The 14,308-nt window shown below is 45.7% G+C and overlaps 21 non-coding genes and 3 pseudogenes across 21 annotated transcripts in view; all 24 read left to right on the top strand.

Annotated features, from left to right (window-relative positions):
* The first annotated feature begins 207 nt into the window (after positions 1-207).
* On the top strand, positions 208-326 carry LOC130168564 (5S ribosomal RNA). The gene has a single exon (XR_008827581.1). It is a non-coding gene; the product is annotated as a 5S ribosomal RNA (ribosomal RNA).
* A 270-nt stretch (positions 327-596) lies between these two features.
* LOC130168680 (5S ribosomal RNA) lies at positions 597-705 on the top strand (annotated as a pseudogene).
* A 270-nt stretch (positions 706-975) lies between these two features.
* Positions 976-1,093, top strand: LOC130168607 (5S ribosomal RNA). Its single transcript, XR_008827624.1, has one exon. It is a non-coding gene; the product is annotated as a 5S ribosomal RNA (ribosomal RNA).
* Positions 1,094-6,468: 5,375 nt separating this feature from the next.
* LOC130168436 (5S ribosomal RNA) lies at positions 6,469-6,587 on the top strand. The gene has a single exon (XR_008827459.1). It is a non-coding gene; the product is annotated as a 5S ribosomal RNA (ribosomal RNA).
* Positions 6,588-6,857: 270 nt separating this feature from the next.
* LOC130168563 (5S ribosomal RNA) lies at positions 6,858-6,976 on the top strand. The gene has a single exon (XR_008827580.1). It is a non-coding gene; the product is annotated as a 5S ribosomal RNA (ribosomal RNA).
* A 270-nt stretch (positions 6,977-7,246) lies between these two features.
* On the top strand, positions 7,247-7,365 carry LOC130168561 (5S ribosomal RNA). The gene has a single exon (XR_008827578.1). It is a non-coding gene; the product is annotated as a 5S ribosomal RNA (ribosomal RNA).
* A 270-nt stretch (positions 7,366-7,635) lies between these two features.
* Positions 7,636-7,754, top strand: LOC130168434 (5S ribosomal RNA). The gene has a single exon (XR_008827458.1). It is a non-coding gene; the product is annotated as a 5S ribosomal RNA (ribosomal RNA).
* A 270-nt stretch (positions 7,755-8,024) lies between these two features.
* Positions 8,025-8,143, top strand: LOC130168560 (5S ribosomal RNA). The gene has a single exon (XR_008827577.1). It is a non-coding gene; the product is annotated as a 5S ribosomal RNA (ribosomal RNA).
* Positions 8,144-8,413: 270 nt separating this feature from the next.
* LOC130168559 (5S ribosomal RNA) lies at positions 8,414-8,532 on the top strand. Its single transcript, XR_008827576.1, has one exon. It is a non-coding gene; the product is annotated as a 5S ribosomal RNA (ribosomal RNA).
* Positions 8,533-8,802: 270 nt separating this feature from the next.
* Positions 8,803-8,921, top strand: LOC130168432 (5S ribosomal RNA). The gene has a single exon (XR_008827456.1). It is a non-coding gene; the product is annotated as a 5S ribosomal RNA (ribosomal RNA).
* A 270-nt stretch (positions 8,922-9,191) lies between these two features.
* Positions 9,192-9,310, top strand: LOC130168558 (5S ribosomal RNA). Its single transcript, XR_008827575.1, has one exon. It is a non-coding gene; the product is annotated as a 5S ribosomal RNA (ribosomal RNA).
* A 275-nt stretch (positions 9,311-9,585) lies between these two features.
* LOC130168557 (5S ribosomal RNA) lies at positions 9,586-9,704 on the top strand. The gene has a single exon (XR_008827574.1). It is a non-coding gene; the product is annotated as a 5S ribosomal RNA (ribosomal RNA).
* Positions 9,705-9,974: 270 nt separating this feature from the next.
* Positions 9,975-10,093, top strand: LOC130168555 (5S ribosomal RNA). The gene has a single exon (XR_008827573.1). It is a non-coding gene; the product is annotated as a 5S ribosomal RNA (ribosomal RNA).
* Positions 10,094-10,363: 270 nt separating this feature from the next.
* Positions 10,364-10,481, top strand: LOC130168621 (5S ribosomal RNA). Its single transcript, XR_008827637.1, has one exon. It is a non-coding gene; the product is annotated as a 5S ribosomal RNA (ribosomal RNA).
* Positions 10,482-10,751: 270 nt separating this feature from the next.
* LOC130168554 (5S ribosomal RNA) lies at positions 10,752-10,870 on the top strand. Its single transcript, XR_008827572.1, has one exon. It is a non-coding gene; the product is annotated as a 5S ribosomal RNA (ribosomal RNA).
* Positions 10,871-11,140: 270 nt separating this feature from the next.
* Positions 11,141-11,258, top strand: LOC130168613 (5S ribosomal RNA). The gene has a single exon (XR_008827629.1). It is a non-coding gene; the product is annotated as a 5S ribosomal RNA (ribosomal RNA).
* Positions 11,259-11,531: 273 nt separating this feature from the next.
* On the top strand, positions 11,532-11,640 carry LOC130168679 (5S ribosomal RNA; annotated as a pseudogene).
* Positions 11,641-11,910: 270 nt separating this feature from the next.
* Positions 11,911-12,029, top strand: LOC130168553 (5S ribosomal RNA). The gene has a single exon (XR_008827571.1). It is a non-coding gene; the product is annotated as a 5S ribosomal RNA (ribosomal RNA).
* Positions 12,030-12,304: 275 nt separating this feature from the next.
* LOC130168552 (5S ribosomal RNA) lies at positions 12,305-12,423 on the top strand. Its single transcript, XR_008827570.1, has one exon. It is a non-coding gene; the product is annotated as a 5S ribosomal RNA (ribosomal RNA).
* Positions 12,424-12,698: 275 nt separating this feature from the next.
* LOC130168627 (5S ribosomal RNA) lies at positions 12,699-12,816 on the top strand. The gene has a single exon (XR_008827643.1). It is a non-coding gene; the product is annotated as a 5S ribosomal RNA (ribosomal RNA).
* A 274-nt stretch (positions 12,817-13,090) lies between these two features.
* On the top strand, positions 13,091-13,199 carry LOC130168678 (5S ribosomal RNA; annotated as a pseudogene).
* Positions 13,200-13,474: 275 nt separating this feature from the next.
* Positions 13,475-13,592, top strand: LOC130168626 (5S ribosomal RNA). The gene has a single exon (XR_008827642.1). It is a non-coding gene; the product is annotated as a 5S ribosomal RNA (ribosomal RNA).
* Positions 13,593-13,867: 275 nt separating this feature from the next.
* Positions 13,868-13,986, top strand: LOC130168551 (5S ribosomal RNA). Its single transcript, XR_008827569.1, has one exon. It is a non-coding gene; the product is annotated as a 5S ribosomal RNA (ribosomal RNA).
* A 275-nt stretch (positions 13,987-14,261) lies between these two features.
* The window catches only part of LOC130168549 (5S ribosomal RNA), a 119-nt gene continuing 72 nt past the window's right edge, over positions 14,262-14,308 (top strand). Inside the window, exon 1 of the ribosomal RNA XR_008827567.1 lies at positions 14,262-14,308. This exon is cut by the window's right edge and continues 72 nt beyond it. This is a non-coding gene — a ribosomal RNA (5S ribosomal RNA).

The raw sequence follows: 14,308 nt of genomic DNA, 5'->3' as shown, positions 1-14,308 counted from the left end.
CTGGCTGCACTTTTGGGGACGGGACAGCACAGATCACAATGTAAAGACACTTTTGTATTAAAATGTTACAAAGTTGACATGTTGAGAGCCAAAGCAACAAGCAAACGCTGAAAAGGAAAGGCTCCTGCGCTAGACAGAAACACGTAGCTTCGTGCATGAAGGACATGATCGTCATGTTTAAAGAGGGTATTTGTCGCGCTCCCTCTCGCTTACGGCCATACCACTCTGAACACGCCCGATCTCGTCCGATCTCGGAAGCCAAGCAGGGTCGGGCCTGGTTAGTACTTGGATGGGAGACCGCCTGGGAATACCAGGTGCTGTAAGCTTTTTGGCATCTCTTTGCAATCAGCAGAGGACGCTGCTGCTCCTGCTTCAACAACCTGTTACTCTGCACCTGGCTGCACTTTTGGGGACAGCACAGATCACAATGTAAAGACACTTTTGTATTAAAATGTTACAAAGTTGACATGTTGAGAGCCAAAGCAACAAGCAAACGCTGAAAAGGAAAGGCTCCTGCGCTAGACAGAAACACGTAGCTTCGTGCATGAAGGACATGATCGTCATGTTTAAAGAGGGTATTTGTCGCGCTCCCTCTCGCTTACGGCCATACCACTCTGAACACGCCCGATCTCGGAAGCCAAGCAGGGTCGGGCCTGGTTAGTACTTGGATGGGAGACCGCCTGGGAATACCAGGTGCTGTAAGCTTTTTGGCATCTCTTTGCAATCAGCAGAGGACGCTGCTGCTCCTGCTTCAACAACCTGTTACTCTGCACCTGGCTGCACTTTTGGGGACAGCACAGATCACAATGTAAAGACACTTTTGTATTAAAATGTTACAAAGTTGACATGTTGAGAGCCAAAGCAACAAGCAAACGCTGAAAAGGAAAGGCTCCTGCGCTAGACATAAACACGTAGCTTCGTGCATGAAGGACATGATCGTCATGTTTAAAGAGGGTATTTGTCGCGCTCCCTCTCGCTTACGGCCATACCACTCTGAACGCGCCCGATCTCGTCCGATCTCGGAAGCCAAGCAGGGTCGGGCCTGGTTAGTACTTGGATGGGAGACCGCCTGGGAATACCAGTGCTGTAAGCTTTTTGGCATCTCTTTGCAATCAGCAGAGGACGCTGCTGCTCCTGCTTCAACAACCTGTTACTCTGCACCTGGCTGCACTTTTGGGGACAGCACAGATCACAATGTAAAGACACTTTTGTATTAAAATGTTACAAAGTTGACATGTTGAGAGCCAAAGCAACAAGCAAACGCTGAAAAGGAAAGGCTCCTGCGCTAGACAGAAACACGTAGCTTCGTGCATGAAGGACATGATCGTCATGTTTAAAGAGGGTATTTGTCGCGCTCCCTCTCGCTTACGGCCATACCACTCTGAACGCGCCCGATCTCGTCCGATCTCGGAAGCCAAGAAGGGAAGAGAGTGAGAAGGGGTCTAGAAGACTGGTTTTGTTTGTGACACCTTAGGGGGTCACATGTCACACGCTGGCCCACACTGGCTGGCCAGTGGGGTCCATGGGGGGGAAGGGTCATCCCCAGGTGTGAACCGTGAGGAACTGTGGGGTGTGAATTCCTTTGTCCAGTGGAGCAAAGAAACATTTGGTCTATTGAATGACTGAGTCCCAACAAAATCATGTGGAATAGCTACTATAATAAATACTAATATGATAGAAAATAGTAAACTAATATATAAGGATAATGAAGGTAGAATATTAATTATAGATATGATAGTAAATAATAGTACCTTTAGAATAATTAATATATATGCCAGTAACTGTGAAAAGGAGAGGAAAGAAATGTTTAACAAATTAGGTAGATGAATAAATAATAGAACAATAATCATAGGAGATTTTAATACTGTGTTATCAAAAGCCGATATCTCAGTTAATAATGTATATAAAAATGATATGAGTAGATTCACATTATATGAATTAATGCACAATTATAATTTATTAGATATATGGAGAATAGAAAACAAATTTAAAAGAGAATTTTCCAGGAGGCAGATAGTAAAAGGGAAGCTAAAACAATCAAGAATTGACCTATGCCTGGCTGCAACTGATACAATTAAGCAAATTAAAAGAGTATCTTATTCTTTCAATTCTTGGAGTGACCACGCCACAGTGGTGTGTCAGCTGGGGACAGGGGGAGAGATCAGGGAGGAGGCTCCTGGTGTCTTAACTCCAGTCTCCTATCAAACCCAGTATATATAAAAAAAATAAAAAAACTACTGAATTATGCAAGAACAGAAATGCTAATAGATAATAATTATATAGAAAAATGGGATACTGTAAAAGAAAGAATCAAAAGATTAAGTATTAATTTTAGTAAAGAGGAAAGATGGAAAGAAAAACAGGAAGAACAAAACATCAGGAAGAAACTAGAAGATGAACTGATATTACTAGATAACCAAGGAAATAGAGACTGTGGGAAGTATGAATTATATAAAAATCAATTAAATAATATAGAAAGAAAAAAATGCAAAGGGGCAGCAATTAGATGCAGGTTTCAAAATTTAGTAGAGGGGGAAAAATGTACAGCGTTTTTTTTGGGGCTAGAAAAACAAAAACAGAAGAAAACCATAATTGAAGAACTGAAAGATAAAGACAATAACATCCAAAAAGACAAGATAAAAATACTCGAAATCATAACAGAATACTACAAAAACCTGTTCAAAAAAGAAGGCAGCGATATAAGGAAAACTGAAGAAATAATCTCTTACATAGACAGGAAGATAAACAAGGAAGATAAAATGTGGTGTGATAGCAAATTAACGATAAAAGAAATAGAAAACGCAATCAAAAATCTAAACAAAAACAAAAGTCCAGGAAGTGACGGCCTAACGGCCGACTTCTACATGGCTTTCAGTGAGCAGATGGCCCCCCTGTTGCTGGACCTCTATCAAGCAATTCAGGACAAATAAACGGACACCAGAATCATTCACAAAAGGTATTATAACTTTAATATATAAGAACAAAGGAGACAGGAACAACATAAGCAACTACAGACCCATAAGCCTTCTAAACACAGATTACAAAATTTTGACAAAAACACTGGCAAATAGACTGAAACAAACATTAGATCAAGTAATTAGCACAAATCAAGCATATAGCATCCCAAACCGAGATATACAGGACTCATTACACACAATCAGAGACACAGTAAGAGGGATGAAGGTACAGGGGGGCCATTTGCTCACAATAGACTTAGAAAAAGCTTTTGACAGGGTGGAGCACAATTTTCTGTTCAAGGTATTGGGGAAAATGGGTTATGGTGACGGGTTTATTGAATGGGTGAAATTATTGTATACAGATGCTCGGAGTGTAATTAAATGTAATGGGTTTTTTAACAGATAGCTTTAGGATAGGAAGATCAGTAAGGCAGGGCTGCCCTCTGTCAGCCCTGCTTTACAGTATAGTAACAGAACCACTAGCACAAGCAATACTACAAGACAAACATATTTTAGGAATAAACACACCAGCAAACAGAACAGTTAAAATAACCCAGTATGCAGACGACATAACCATCACAGTTAAATCAGGGGAATGTATAGACAGAATTTTAGATCACTTCAAAACATACAGTGCAGCATCAGGAGCCAAAATCAACATTCACAAATCAGAGTTAGGAACATTAGGACAGGATCAAAACATTGTAAATAAATGGGGTTTTTGTGTGAACAATGGGTGCAGGAAGATACTGGGAGTGTATATAGGGGGGCACGAGGGTGAGGATAGGGACAGAGGGTGGAGGGAAGTTTTAGGGAAAATACAGAATATTTTAAATTTATGGAAGAGTAGGGGTTTGACATTGAAAGGAAAGGTAATTGTAGTTAATGCTCTGATACTGTCAAAAATCAATCACATTTTGGGAACCTGTGAGCTGCCGCAATGGGCCCTAAATTCACTGAAAGCAGCAATCTCCTCCTTCCTATGGAGGAAAGGGAAATTCGATTGCTCACAGTGTGCTAATTTCTAATAAAAGGGAGGGGGGTCTAGGACTAATTGACATCAGTGCAAAAAAAGACGCACTCAGGGTCAAAATTATTAGGAATTTTCTTGACTTGGAACGGCAGTACCCCTGGGAGGACTGGATGGCGAGCTACCTGGCCGATTACGGGGAGAGAGACGCGTACAACCTGTGCGCCCTCCTTCCCGGGATGGCCAGAAGCCGCCTACCTGGCTTCTACCAGGAGGTACTTGAGGCATGGGACAAAATTCTGCCCCACCTCTGGCCTAAGTGCAGTAATAAAGAGCATGTGCTGCAGTTACCTCTCCTTGACTGTCCTTTTTTCATGTGTGGGGGAAGGGTTCTAATCAGCGGCCCTATGAGAGCCGCTGGGTTGACCAGGGTGGGTGATGTAGTGGATGGGAGCGGGTGTTTTAATGTCAATTTAGTGTGTGAGAAACTGAAAACAAAGAAGGTTAATTATAGAAAAGAAAATGTAAGAAAACTAAAGGGGAAATTTGAACAGGCCCTTGACCCTACATGGCGTGACCTTTTAAAACAAAAAGAGAGGGGAAACGGAGCCGCCCTTCCCCAGTTCCAGCACAAAATAAAGGACAAGGAGAATGACTTAAAGGGAATAAAAACAAGGACCTGGTACCGGTTGCTCATCCAACATATTCAAAGGCCCCCCACAGCAGAAAAACACTGGAAAACATCATACCCGGACATGGACATCTCTTCAATATGGACTTTTTTGGACACACCACTAATGGACAGCAAGACAATAAGCATGGACTACAACATAAGGCACAGAAGAATATACACCGGAATCAGACTACACCAGATCAACAAAGATAAGTATTCACGGACATGTGCAGTTTGTAATAACCAACCAGAAGATTTAGATCACTTACTTTTTTCATGTACACACACCATACCTTTACAAAACTTAGTCAAAACAATACTGAAAACACACTGTAATTACACACCACACAGGAATGTAGACTGGAAATGGAACTGGACATTTGGGCTCACAAAAAACATGCAAAACAAAACATAACACTCATAAACACAATCCTCACAATAGCCAGGAAAGCCATATGGATAAGAAGGAACATTGCACTCTACGACAAGAAAACCATAAATATCATACACTTCTTCAAAAACACAGTTTCAACACATCTCAAAACAGTATTTACAGCAGACCCAGTCGTATTCGATAAACATTTCAGCAGACATAACAGCTTGATCAGATTCACAGAAAACAATACAATCACTATTAACATATAAGGTTTTTTTTGTAAGCAGAACTGTTTGTCTTATGTGTGTGTACTTTGTGTATTTTGTGTTTACTAAGCAGAATCATAGCTTTGCGCTGGTTGTTTTATGTTGGTTTATTTTGTTAAATAGGTAGAATCATAGCTTCGCGCTGGTTGTTTTATGTTGGTTTATTATATTTTATTTATTAGACAGAACCATAACTCTTTTTTTTTGCACTCAGTGTTATTGTGGCTGTGTGTCTTTTGTTTTGAAGGAGGGGTGGGTTTGTACACGGAGGTCATATTTTGTTTTCAATTCATTTATTAATGTTTGTCTGCCCTTTAAATGTATGTAAAATAAGAATCGTGCTATATTTTTGATAATAAAAAAAAAAAAAAAAATAAAAAAAGAGACTGTGGGTGGTGTGCAAGGTGCTTTATTTCAGCCCAGTCCAATTTAACATGCTTCAACCACCATCTTCCCAATAAGTTTGGACCTGTGCCTTTAACTACTATTATGGGCAATATCTTTTCTTGCTGTTTGTAATTCACTTTCACATATGCTTTCCCCAGCACCTTTATCTTTTGTTTTGTATAAGTTTTCAACTTCAGGCGAGTTTTCTTTAATGGAGGGGCATTTTTCACTTTTTCTTTGAATGCTTTCATAGTCATTATGGTGAGTCCACATCCTGTATCCACTTCAAATATCACTGGTTCACCATTTAGAGTCATGCATACCTTGTAAGGGGGCACTGCCTCCTCTTCATCTTCGCACCAGACATTATACAAAGATAATGGCTGTTCGTCTTCATCACTCCCTTCTGCCACTCTGGGAGAACAATAATGCACTTTTCTCTCCTGTGTGTAGCGTCTTCCAATTGCTCTGGGCCTTCTGTCATTTCTACTGTCAGCATTTAACTTTTTCTTATTGCGACACGCTCGAGCTATGTGTCCAGTTATTCCACAGGCATGACACTTTTCCTTTTTGAACTGACAGTCCTCAGGTGAATGTTTACCGTTACAGCGATAACGATCTTTATCTTTTTCTGCACCTGGCTGCACTTTTGGGGACAGCACAGATCACAATGTAAAGACACTTTTGTATTAAAATGTTACAAAGTTGACATGTTGAGAGCCAAAGCAACAAGCAAACGCTGAAAAGGAAAGGCTCCTGCGCTAGACATAAACACGTAGCTTCGTGCATGAAGGACATGATCATCATGTTTAAAGAGGGTATTTGTCGCGCTCCCTCTCGCTTACGGCCATACCACTCTGAACGCGCCCGATCTCGTCCGATCTCGGAAGCCAAGCAGGGTCGGGCCTGGTTAGTACTTGGATGGGAGACCGCCTGGGAATACCAGGTGCTGTAAGCTTTTTGGCATCTCTTTGCAATCAGCAGAGGACGCTGCTGCTCCTGCTTCAACAACCTGTTACTCTGCACCTGGCTGCACTTTTGGGGACAGCACAGATCACAATGTAAAGACACTTTTGTATTAAAATGTTACAAAGTTGACATGTTGAGAGCCAAAGCAACAAGCAAACGCTGAAAAGGAAAGGCTCCTGCGCTAGACATAAACACGTAGCTTCGTGCATGAAGGACATGATCATCATGTTTAAAGAGGGTATTTGTCGCGCTCCCTCTCGCTTACGGCCATACCACTCTGAACACGCCCGATCTCGTCCGATCTCGGAAGCCAAGCAGGGTCGGGCCTGGTTAGTACTTGGATGGGAGACCGCCTGGGAATACCAGGTGCTGTAAGCTTTTTGGCATCTCTTTGCAATCAGCAGAGGACGCTGCTGCTCCTGCTTCAACAACCTGTTACTCTGCACCTGGCTGCACTTTTGGGGACAGCACAGATCACAATGTAAAGACACTTTTGTATTAAAATGTTACAAAGTTGACATGTTGAGAGCCAAAGCAACAAGCAAACGCTGAAAAGGAAAGGCTCCTGCGCTAGACATAAACACGTAGCTTCGTGCATGAAGGACATGATCGTCATGTTTAAAGAGGGTATTTGTCGCGCTCCCTCTCGCTTACGGCCATACCACTCTGAACACGCCCGATCTCGTCCGATCTCGGAAGCCAAGCAGGGTCGGGCCTGGTTAGTACTTGGATGGGAGACCGCCTGGGAATACCAGGTGCTGTAAGCTTTTTCGCATCTCTTTGCAATCAGCAGAGGACGCTGCTGCTCCTGCTTCAACAACCTGTTACTCTGCACCTGGCTGCACTTTTGGGGACAGCACAGATCACAATGTAAAGACACTTTTGTATTAAAATGTTACAAAGTTGACATGTTGAGAGCCAAAGCAACAAGCAAACGCTGAAAAGGAAAGGCTCCTGCGCTAGACATAAACACGTAGCTTCGTGCATGAAGGACATGATCATCATGTTTAAAGAGGGTATTTGTCGCGCTCCCTCTCGCTTACGGCCATACCACTCTGAACGCGCCCGATCTCGTCCGATCTCGGAAGCCAAGCAGGGTCGGGCCTGGTTAGTACTTGGATGGGAGACCGCCTGGGAATACCAGGTGCTGTAAGCTTTTTCGCATCTCTTTGCAATCAGCAGAGGACGCTGCTGCTCCTGCTTCAACAACCTGTTACTCTGCACCTGGCTGCACTTTTGGGGACAGCACAGATCACAATGTAAAGACACTTTTGTATTAAAATGTTACAAAGTTGACATGTTGAGAGCCAAAGCAACAAGCAAACGCTGAAAAGGAAAGGCTCCTGCGCTAGACATAAACACGTAGCTTCGTGCATGAAGGACATGATCGTCATGTTTAAAGAGGGTATTTGTCGCGCTCCCTCTCGCTTACGGCCATACCACTCTGAACACGCCCGATCTCGTCCGATCTCGGAAGCCAAGCAGGGTCGGGCCTGGTTAGTACTTGGATGGGAGACCGCCTGGGAATACCAGGTGCTGTAAGCTTTTTCGCATCTCTTTGCAATCAGCAGAGGACGCTGCTGCTCCTGCTTCAACAACCTGTTACTCTGCACCTGGCTGCACTTTTGGGGACAGCACAGATCACAATGTAAAGACACTTTTGTATTAAAATGTTACAAAGTTGACATGTTGAGAGCCAAAGCAACAAGCAAACGCTGAAAAGGAAAGGCTCCTGCGCTAGACATAAACACGTAGCTTCGTGCATGAAGGACATGATCGTCATGTTTAAAGAGGGTATTTGTCGCGCTCCCTCTCGCTTACGGCCATACCACTCTGAACACGCCCGATCTCGTCCGATCTCGGAAGCCAAGCAGGGTCGGGCCTGGTTAGTACTTGGATGGGAGACCGCCTGGGAATACCAGGTGCTGTAAGCTTTTTCGCATCTCTTTGCAATCAGCAGAGGACGCTGCTGCTCCTGCTTCAACAACCTGTTACTCTGCACCTGGCTGCACTTTTGGGGACAGCACAGATCACAATGTAAAGACACTTTTGTATTAAAATGTTACAAAGTTGACATGTTGAGAGCCAAAGCAACAAGCAAACGCTGAAAAGGAAAGGCTCCTGCGCTAGACATAAACACGTAGCTTCGTGCATGAAGGACATGATCATCATGTTTAAAGAGGGTATTTGTCGCGCTCCCTCTCGCTTACGGCCATACCACTCTGAACGCGCCCGATCTCGTCCGATCTCGGAAGCCAAGCAGGGTCGGGCCTGGTTAGTACTTGGATGGGAGACCGCCTGGGAATACCAGGTGCTGTAAGCTTTTTGGCATCTCTTTGCAATCAGCAGAGGACGCTGCTGCTCCTGCTTCAACAACCTGTTACTCTGCACCTGGCTGCACTTTTGGGGACAGCACAGATCACAATGTAAAGACACTTTTGTATTAAAATGTTACAAAGTTGACATGTTGAGAGCCAAAGCAACAAGCAAACGCTGAAAAGGAAAGGCTCCTGCGCTAGACATAAACACCTAGCTTCGTGCATGAAGGACATGATCATCATGTTTAAAGAGGGTATTTGTCGCGCTCCCTCTCGCTTACGGCCATACCACTCTGAACACGCCCGATCTCGTCCGATCTCGGAAGCCAAGCAGGGTCGGGCCTGGTTAGTACTTGGATGGGAGACCGCCTGGGAATACCAGGTGCTGTAAGCTTTTTGGCATCTCTTTGCAATCAGCAGAGGACGCTGCTGCTCCTGCTTCAACAACCTGTTACTCTGCACCTGGCTGCACTTTTGGGGACGGGACAGCACAGATCACAATGTAAAGACACTTTTGTATTAAAATGTTACAAAGTTGACATGTTGAGAGCCAAAGCAACAAGCAAACGCTGAAAAGGAAAGGCTCCTGCGCTAGACATAAACACCTAGCTTCGTGCATGAAGGACATGATCGTCATGTTTAAAGAGGGTATTTGTCGCGCTCCCTCTCGCTTACGGCCATACCACTCTGAACACGCCCGATCTCGTCCGATCTCGGAAGCCAAGCAGGGTCGGGCCTGGTTAGTACTTGGATGGGAGACCGCCTGGGAATACCAGGTGCTGTAAGCTTTTTCGCATCTCTTTGCAATCAGCAGAGGACGCTGCTGCTCCTGCTTCAACAACCTGTTACTCTGCACCTGGCTGCACTTTTGGGGACAGCACAGATCACAATGTAAAGACACTTTTGTATTAAAATGTTACAAAGTTGACATGTTGAGAGCCAAAGCAACAAGCAAACGCTGAAAAGGAAAGGCTCCTGCGCTAGACATAAACACGTAGCTTCGTGCATGAAGGACATGATCATCATGTTTAAAGAGGGTATTTGTCGCGCTCCCTCTCGCTTACGGCCATACCACTCTGAACACGCCCGATCTCGTCCGATCTCGGAAGCCAAGCAGGGTCGGGCCTGGTTAGTACTTGGATGGGAGACCGCCTGGGAATACCAGGTGCTGTAAGCTTTTTGGCATCTCTTTGCAATCAGCAGAGGACGCTGCTGCTCCTGCTTCAACAACCTGTTACTCTGCACCTGGCTGCACTTTTGGGGACAGCACAGATCACAATGTAAAGACACTTTTGTATTAAAATGTTACAAAGTTGACATGTTGAGAGCCAAAGCAACAAGCAAACGCTGAAAAGGAAAGGCTCCTGCGCTAGACATAAACACGTAGCTTCGTGCATGAAGGACATGATCATCATGTTTAAAGAGGGTATTTGTCGCGCTCCCTCTCGCTTACGGCCATACCACTCTGAACACGCCCGATCTCGTCCGATCTCGGAAGCCAAGCAGGGTCGGCCTGGTTAGTACTTGGATGGGAGACCGCCTGGGAATACCAGGTGCTGTAAGCTTTTTCGCATCTCTTTGCAATCAGCAGAGGACGCTGCTGCTCCTGCTTCAACAACCTGTTACTCTGCACCTGGCTGCACTTTTGGGGACAGCACAGATCACAATGTAAAGACACTTTTGTATTAAAATGTTACAAAGTTGACATGTTGAGAGCCAAAGCAACAAGCAAACGCTGAAAAGGAAAGGCTCCTGCGCTAGACATAAACACCTAGCTTCGTGCATGAAGGACATGATCATCATGTTTAAAGAGGGTATTTGTCGCGCTCCCTCTCGCTTACGGCCATACCACTCTGAACACGCCCGATCTCGTCCGATCTCGGAAGCCAAGCAGGGTCGGGCCTGGTTAGTACTTGGATGGGAGACCGCCTGGGAATACCAGGTGCTGTAAGCTTTTTCGCATCTCTTTGCAATCAGCAGAGGACGCTGCTGCTCCTGCTTCAACAACCTGTTACTCTGCACCTGGCTGCACTTTTGGGGACAGCACAGATCACAATGTAAAGACACTTTTGTATTAAAATGTTACAAAGTTGACATGTTGAGAGCCAAAGCAACAAGCAAACGCTGAAAAGGAAAGGCTCCTGCGCTAGACATAAACACCTAGCTTCGTGCATGAAGGACATGATCGTCATGTTTAAAGAGGGTATTTGTCGCGCTCCCTCTCGCTTACGGCCATACCACTCTGAACGCGCCCGATCTCGTCCGATCTCGGAAGCCAAGCAGGGTCGGCCTGGTTAGTACTTGGATGGGAGACCGCCTGGGAATACCAGGTGCTGTAAGCTTTTTCGCATCTCTTTGCAATCAGCAGAGACGCTGCTGCTCCTGCTTCAACAACCTGTTACTCTGCACCTGGCTGCACTTTTGGGGACGGACAGCACAGATCACAATGTAAAGACACTTTTGTATTAAAATGTTACAAAGTTGACATGTTGAGAGCCAAAGCAACAAGCAAACGCTGAAAAGGAAAGGCTCCTGCGCTAGACATAAACACGTAGCTTCGTGCATGAAGGACATGATCGTCATGTTTAAAGAGGGTATTTGTCGCGCTCCCTCTCGCTTACGGCCATACCACTCTGAACACGCCCGATCTCGGAAGCCAAGCAGGGTCGGGCCTGGTTAGTACTTGGATGGGAGACCGCCTGGGAATACCAGGTGCTGTAAGCTTTTTCGCATCTCTTTGCAATCAGCAGAGGACGCTGCTGCTCCTGCTTCAACAACCTGTTACTCTGCACCTGGCTGCACTTTTGGGGACAGCACAGATCACAATGTAAAGACACTTTTGTATTAAAATGTTACAAAGTTGACATGTTGAGAGCCAAAGCAACAAGCAAACGCTGAAAAGGAAAGGCTCCTGCGCTAGACATAAACACGTAGCTTCGTGCATGAAGGACATGATCGTCATGTTTAAAGAGGGTATTTGTCGCGCTCCCTCTCGCTTACGGCCATACCACTCTGAACACGCCCGATCTCGTCCGATCTCGGAAGCCAAGCAGGGTCGGGCCTGGTTAGTACTTGGATGGGAGACCGCCTGGGAATACCAGGTGCTGTAAGCTTTTTGGCATCTCTTTGCAATCAGCAGAGGACGCTGCTGCTCCTGCTTCAACAACCTGTTACTCTGCACCTGGCTGCACTTTTGGGGACGGGACAGCACAGATCACAATGTAAAGACACTTTTGTATTAAAATGTTACAAAGTTGACATGTTGAGAGCCAAAGCAACAAGCAAACGCTGAAAAGGAAAGGCTCCTGCGCTAGACATAAACACGTAGCTTCGTGCATGAAGGACATGATCGTCATGTTTAAAGAGGGTATTTGTCGCGCTCCCTCTCGCTTACGGCCATACCACTCTGAACACGCCCGATCTCGTCCGATCTCGGAAGCCAAGCAGGGTCGGGCCTGGTTAGTACTTGGATGGGAGACCGCCTGGGAATACCAGGTGCTGTAAGCTTTTTGGCATCTCTTTGCAATCAGCAGAGGACGCTGCTGCTCCTGCTTCAACAACCTGTTACTCTGCACCTGGCTGCACTTTTGGGGACGGGACAGCACAGATCACAATGTAAAGACACTTTTGTATTAAAATGTTACAAAGTTGACATGTTGAGAGCCAAAGCAACAAGCAAACGCTGAAAAGGAAAGGCTCCTGCGCTAGACATAAACACGTAGCTTCGTGCATGAAGGACATGATCGTCATGTTTAAAGAGGGTATTTGTCGCGCTCCCTCTCGCTTACGGCCATACCACTCTGAACACGCCCGATCTCGTCCGATCTCGAAGCCAAGCAGGGTCGGGCCTGGTTAGTACTTGGATGGGAGACCGCCTGGGAATACCAGGTGCTGTAAGCTTTTTGGCATCTCTTTGCAATCAGCAGAGGACGCTGCTGCTCCTGCTTCAACAACCTGTTACTCTGCACCTGGCTGCACTTTTGGGGACGGACAGCACAGATCACAATGTAAAGACACTTTTGTATTAAAATGTTACAAAGTTGACATGTTGAGAGCCAAAGCAACAAGCAAACGCTGAAAAGGAAAGGCTCCTGCGCTAGACATAAACACGTAGCTTCGTGCATGAAGGACATGATCGTCATGTTTAAAGAGGGTATTTGTCGCGCTCCCTCTCGCTTACGGCCATACCACTCTGAACACGCCCGATCTCGGAAGCCAAGCAGGGTCGGGCCTGGTTAGTACTTGGATGGGAGACCGCCTGGGAATACCAGGTGCTGTAAGCTTTTTGGCATCTCTTTGCAATCAGCAGAGGACGCTGCTGCTCCTGCTTCAACAACCTGTTACTCTGCACCTGGCTGCACTTTTGGGGACGGGACAGCACAGATCACAATGTAAAGACACTTTTGTATTAAAATGTTACAAAGTTGACATGTTGAGAGCCAAAGCAACAAGCAAACGCTGAAAAGGAAAGGCTCCTGCGCTAGACATAAACACGTAGCTTCGTGCATGAAGGACATGATCGTCATGTTTAAAGAGGGTATTTGTCGCGCTCCCTCTCGCTTACGGCCATACCACTCTGAACACGCCCGATCTCGTCCGATCTCGAAGCCAAGCAGGGTCGGGCCTGGTTAGTACTTGGATGGGAGACCGCCTGGGAATACCAGGTGCTGTAAGCTTTTTGGCATCTCTTTGCAATCAGCAGAGGACGCTGCTGCTCCTGCTTCAACAACCTGTTACTCTGCACCTGGCTGCACTTTTGGGGACGGGACAGCACAGATCACAATGTAAAGACACTTTTGTATTAAAATGTTACAAAGTTGACATGTTGAGAGCCAAAGCAACAAGCAAACGCTGAAAAGGAAAGGCTCCTGCGCTAGACATAAACACGTAGCTTCGTGCATGAAGGACATGATCGTCATGTTTAAAGAGGGTATTTGTCGCGCTCCCTCTCGCTTACGGCCATACCACTCTGAACACGCCCGATCTCGTCCGATCTCGGAAGCCAAGCAGGGTCGGGCCTGGTTAGTACTTGGATGGGAGACCGCCTGGGAATACCAGGTGCTGTAAGCTTTTTGGCATCTCTTTGCAATCAGCAGAGGACGCTGCTGCTCCTGCTTCAACAACCTGTTACTCTGCACCTGGCTGCACTTTTGGGGACGGGACAGCACAGATCACAATGTAAAGACACTTTTGTATTAAAATGTTACAAAGTTGACATGTTGAGAGCCAAAGCAACAAGCAAACGCTGAAAAGGAAAGGCTCCTGCGCTAGACATAAACACGTAGCTTCGTGCATGAAGGACATGATCGTCATGTTTAAAGAGGGTATTTGTCGCGCTCCCTCTCGCTTACGGCCATACCACTCTGAACACGCCCGATCTCGTCCGATCTCG

This window comes from Seriola aureovittata, chromosome 4 (assembly GCF_021018895.1).
Source record: "Seriola aureovittata isolate HTS-2021-v1 ecotype China chromosome 4, ASM2101889v1, whole genome shotgun sequence".
Lineage (NCBI taxonomy): Eukaryota > Metazoa > Chordata > Actinopteri > Carangiformes > Carangidae > Seriola > Seriola aureovittata.
Note: the sequence above shows the minus strand (reverse complement) of the source record. Positions and strands in the feature narration are given on the sequence as shown.